Raw genomic sequence first — 6000 nt, 5'->3', positions numbered from 1 at the left:
GCAACCATGCGAATACATCTAAACTAGCCCGGAGGAACGTAATCAGCTCCGCCTTCCTCTTGCTGCAGAGGTTTTTCCCGAGCTTGACCGTCCATGATGGATTTTGTGGATCAAGGTTCACCTCCTCGAGCTCCTCAATAGCCTGGAGCTCGGACCTGTCTTCGCCTATTCGGGGGTCAATGTCCTCACTAAGGGCGACACTTTCCCCTTGGGCGTTTTGAGGTTTTTCAATCTCAGGAGCCACCAAGGGCTCCTGGGATTCCTCTTCACTCAGAATGGCCATAGCCAGCTGCCCGGGTTTAGATTTTCCCTTCATGGAAATGCTGTAGCATTCCCTGACAGCGAGCTGATCACCCTTGATGGTGCAGATTCCTGTTGAAGTAGGGAATTTCATGGCGAAGTGTCGAATGGAAGTGATAGCCTCGAAAGCTATGAGCGTAGGTCGGCCCAAAATGGCGTTGTAGGCAGCGGAGCAGTCGATGACCACGAACTCAAGTAGTTTAGAGACTGTCCGAGATTCTTCCCCTAGGGTGATCACCAGTTTGATCGTCCCTATCGCTGCGGATCCTTCTCTCGAAAATCCATACAACATCATGGAGGTCGCCTTTAGGTCGGCGACAGTCAGACCCATCTTCTCTAAAGTGGAGCGAAATAAAAGGTTCACCGAACTCCCGTTGTCCACCAGCACCCTTCTTACTTTCCGATTGGCGAGCTGGACTGTTATAACCAAGGGATCATTGTGAGGGAGCTGGACATGGCCTGCATCTTCCTCCGTGAAAGTGATCGGTTGTTTCTCCAACCGTTGCTGTTTTGACTGACGTTGCTCCGGGACGAACTCCACTCCGTTGTGAGCTTTTAATTCATTCACATATCTCTTCTAGGCGCCTCTGCTCGTGCCAGCCATATGCGGTCCTCCAGAGATGGTGGATATCTCTCCTTCGATCACGGGAGGAGGGACGTCCTGATCTATCCGAGCCCCAGGCTGACTGGTTGGGACGTCTGGAGCAGGTCGACTTGCTGGGACCCTATTCCATGAGTATTGAGCCAAGGGGCCTGCTCGAATAAGAGTCTCGATCTCATCTTTGAGATGCCTGCAATCGTCGGTATTGTGGCCGACGTCGTTATGAAAACGGCAGAACTTGGAAGTGTCTCTCTTTCCCTTGTGGTGTTTCAATGGTTCCGGCCTCTTCCAGGGGACCCGAGTAGAGTTGGCCAGGAAGATACTTTCCCTGGACTGGGTGAGTTCGGTATATGTCGCGAACACGGGCTTAAACTTGTCTACAGACTTATTCTTCTTTTGGCCTTGCTGATTGTTTTCGCCATTTCCCTTTCTTTTGCCTCCACCCGGTTGGTTGTTCTGTATGGCGCCTGGGGTCGCTGCCACGACCTCCGTCCCCACTCCGGTGGGCTGCTCGGGAACCTGGCTGGTTCCCGCGGCTGAGGCTTCCGCTTCTTCCAAGTTTATCCACTCTTGGGCTCTGTTAAGGAATTCGTTAACCGAGCTGACTCCCTTCCTCTGTATATCCTTCCATAGGTCTCCCCCGACAAGGATTCCGGTTCTCATGGCCATGAGCTTGGAGCTATCATCCGCGTCCCTAGCTCGGGCAGCAAAGTTCGCGAATCTGCTCAGGTAGGCCTTCAGCGTCTCGCCGGGCTGCTGTCTCACATTGGCCAGGGAGTCGGCTTGAACTCGGGCGGCCTGGGAGGCGCGGAAGGCCCTTTTGAAGTCGGCTGAGAAGGCCTTCCAGGAGCTGATGGACTGTTTTTTACTTTGCTTGAACCACTGTCGGGCAGGTCCGGTCAGTGTGGAGGGGAAGATCAAGCATCTCAGCTCCGGGCCAATATTATGAGCCATCATTAAGGTGTTAAACATCCCTAAATGGTCCGACGGATCTCCGTCCCCGTTGAACTTTGATAAATGAGGCATACGGAAACCAGGTGGGTATGCCGTCGCTGCTATGTTGGGGGCGAAGAGTTCCATCTCGTCTCCCGAATCATATTCGTCTTTTTCCTTTTCTGATAAGAGCTTCTTCATCAGTTCCTCCATCTGAGTGAAGCGCTCGAGGGTTTGATCCTGAGATCCTTGGTTATTTCGGGGCTGTCCAGCAGCTCCGGATCCATTGTACATATTAGGTGGGTTATTGCCCCTCCTATCTTGAGATAGGTTATTTGGGACATTCCCTCCGTTACGTACTTCAGATCGGGCCCCCCCCCCCCCCCGAGCGAGCCTGACTACCATCTCTAGCCCTGTCCTCTCTGTGAGAGTTGAGGTGATCTCGAAGGTCGCCTCCCTGGGTGGTCTGGTGGCTTTGTGCCGAACTTAGTTGCTGACGTAGTTCTCCTCCAGAGAGATCACTCCGGCGACTCCCGGTCCAACGACTCCTGTTGGACAGACTTGGAGTCCATCTTTGGTGGTGAGGACCTGGGCTTTCTTTCGGCGCCCTGCTATGCCGGGAAGGTCCCGCTGATGGTGGGTTTCTCCTACTACTCCCGTAAGCTGGGACGTCTCGGACGGGCCGAGGAGGAGACGGATATCTGATCGGAGATGGAGGATGCCTGACTGGAGAAGCGATTCTGGTTCCATCTGGACGGATCAAACTTGGTGGTGCCAGCTTGCTGGTCCCGCGCCGGGAGACCTGGACGAGGCGTGGGACGATCTTCGGGGACGGGCTGACGTCTTTGGCCCTCCTCAGATCTCCTCCGAGAATTTCCTCGAGCTCTCCTGGGCGTCCTCGTGGATGGTTGAGAGCTAGGAGTCGACGTCCTAACCGAACGGCTGTATTGCTGTTGTCTGGTCCCAGGCATTTCCCCGAAGTTTGCGTCTCGATGGTGTGATGAAGGGGTGGAGTTGGCTGCTGGAAGTCTATCCGAACGGCTATGCCTGGACCGACTACCCCGGCGAGACTTAGGAGCCTCACCTTGCCTCTCTCCAACGTTAGCGTTGGTTGTGAGAGGGGGTAATCGGGCCAGGATATCCTGGATTTGCCGACTAGCAGTGGCCAACTGGCTCCTCAGCTGAGCGTTCTCCATCTCCACCGCAGTATAATAACACGGGTTCGGATTAGGTGGTCGGGGCGCCGAACTACCCGTATCGTCTTGGCCCGCTGGCTGCTTTCCTGGCCGCTGCTGGACTTCAGGAATTTGTTCATCAGGGATGGCGATATGATGAGCCTCCTGCCCATCATGCTGTTCTGTCTCGTTTCCATGCCTGGATCGAGTAGTCACCATAGTTGGATGTTTGTGGCAGCACTAATCAAACTTGCTCTCAATGAAAGCACCAAACTGTTGACGCGGTTCTTCGCCAACAAGTAATTAAGAGAATAAGAGAAAGGGATTAGTGTTGAATATAGAACCGTCGCAAATATAAAATCTTAGAGAATGAACTAGGTGACTCCAGGCACGTTTTTTAAGTGGTTCGAAGGTTAAAATCCTTCTACTCCACTAGTCAATATTATTGATATACTCTGGGTATCTGGCTACAAAGCATATATCTATTCAGAGACTATTTTTCCCAACCCTTATCAACTCCCAGGTTCTCCATATTTATAGGAGAAGGCACCTGGAAGTTGGTAAGGAGGTCATCCCGTGACCTTATTATTTGTCATATCAACTCTGTGACATTCATGATTAATTCATAAACCTGACACATAAGTATGGTCAAATTGATAGGTAAGAAGATATTGGGCCGCACGGCCCAATCCAGCCGTGGGTTTCAGAACATGCACGTTCCTGCTGCGTGTCCGAGAAGTCAGGGAGATATCGGACACGTGATGTCAGATATATGCACGTTTATCTTGCGTGTGTTGACTTTACAGAGGGTCAGAGTTCTGTATATAGCTCGTACCACGAGCTGCTCCCCTGACCCGACCTTCGGCCTTCAGGTACTTTCCCCCAGTCCTGGGCAACCATGGCGTGTCCTTAGGGATTGCTCGAGCTAAGAAGGTACGACCTTGAAGCGGGAGCTCCGGTCTTGGGGATGTTCGTGGACTAATTGTGATTAGTCAGTAACTCGGCCTGTTAATCAGCCCGTGGGAAAATCAGGGCGTACACTAACAATCTTATTTATTAATTTCATAATTACTCCACTATATATATGAAATTTCATTCTAAGTATTTATAGAATTATATTTACAGAGTTTTCTCTTGTAGTCCATTGATATAATCAATATATGTAGTTCTGTCCTCCAATATTATTTCGTTAATTAGAGCTGGTCAAAGTTATCGTTTTACCCTTCTAATTACCTCTTGATCCTTAAGTACCATTAATTCACTAGCGAATAATTAATCTATAATCTAATTATAGATTTGAGCTCAATAACTATTCAGTTCCAGAATTAACCATTAAGGGAACCAATATTCGATCCGTTAGGAAAGCATGGATTCAATTATTGTAATTCATGTTCCCAGCCATTCATGATATTAAATCTCCAAAACAAAAGTTAGTAGCCTCATTATTCTAAGAGACCTTAACGAGTGAATCAAAAGATCCATTAAATATAAATAGGAGTTCGTGAATACTCAGGATTTAGACTGATCTACAAATGATCATCTATTATGATAAGAATTAAATATTTACGTCAAACGACAAGTTATAAAGATAAGTAATTATCATCAGTTCTTTCATATATAATCTCTATTATATACAACACATTTATTAAGACGTCTATCCACATCAGTAATCTGAATCTAGATTACTCGCATCTCGTATGCTTAGGAAACTGTACAAGTAACCATTCATTAAAGATTCCATACTTTAATATGTTACTGACTATTTTATTCATTATATATGATTTTAATTCTCTCGTACTAATACAAGATCATATTCTCATAAATGAATATGGAATTTTCTTGATATTATTATATAATTAATTCAAACAATAATTATAACATTCAAATATAATAAAATTGTACTTTGTTTTAAAACCAATAAAATGTCATTACATGCTTTTAAGGCATTAATCCTAACAATGCTAAGTTCTCAAAGTGTGAATTTTAGTCGGAACAAGTGACTTTCCTAGGGCATATAGTGTCCAAGAATGGAATAGCAGTGGATCCAGCAAAGGTCGAGGCCATTAGAGACTGGCCCCAACCCAAGAATGCCCCAAAGGTTTGAAGCTTCTTAGGGTTAGTGGGTTACTATCAGAAGTTTGTTGAGGGTTTCTCTAAGATTGTCACACCCTTGACCAACTTAACTCACAAACACCAAAAGTTCACATGGATTGAGAAGTGTGAAGAAAGCTTCTAGACTATGAAGGATAAGTTGACCTCTGCACCGATCCTTTGTGTTCCTACAGAGGGCGGGAAGTTCATGGTGTATTGTAATGCATCAAAGAATGGATTAGGATGTGTCTTGATGCAGAATGGGAAAGTGGTAGCCTACGCCTCAAGACAGCTCAAGGACTATGAGCAGAGATACCCCACTCGTGATCTTGAACTAGCAGCAGTAGTGTTCGCACTAAAAATATGGAGGCACCACCTTAATGGAGATAAGTGTGAGATATACACCGATCATAAGAGCTTGAAGTACTTCTTCACCTAGAAAGAGTTGAATATGAGACAACGAAGGTGGTTAGAATTAGTAAAGGACTATGATTGCAAATTTCTATACCATCCAGGCAAGGCCAATGTGGTGGTCGATGCATTAAGTAGGCGAGTACATGGAAGTGTCTCTGTTATATTATTTTATAAATAATGTAATATTATATTATATTATAATATAATATTTTAGATTAAATAAATGTGACAAAGTGGGTCACATATTGTAACATATAATAAAGAGTTACAATATTTAGATATATGAGATATATCCAAATAATGTAACATATTTGGTGTTACAAATTTGTAACTTCCAAATATTACCCTTTATTGTGTAAAATTGTTGTTACACAATATTGAGATGAATTTCATAAAGCCATATGTGATATGACTGTTAGAGATATGACTTTCACCCCAATAATGTGTTTTGGGAGTTACAAAATCATTTGGGAGGGTTTGGAAAAA

The sequence above is a fragment of the Humulus lupulus genome, chromosome 2 (assembly GCF_963169125.1).
Source record: "Humulus lupulus chromosome 2, drHumLupu1.1, whole genome shotgun sequence".
In the NCBI taxonomy this organism is placed as follows: domain Eukaryota; kingdom Viridiplantae; phylum Streptophyta; class Magnoliopsida; order Rosales; family Cannabaceae; genus Humulus; species Humulus lupulus.
Note: the sequence above shows the minus strand (reverse complement) of the source record.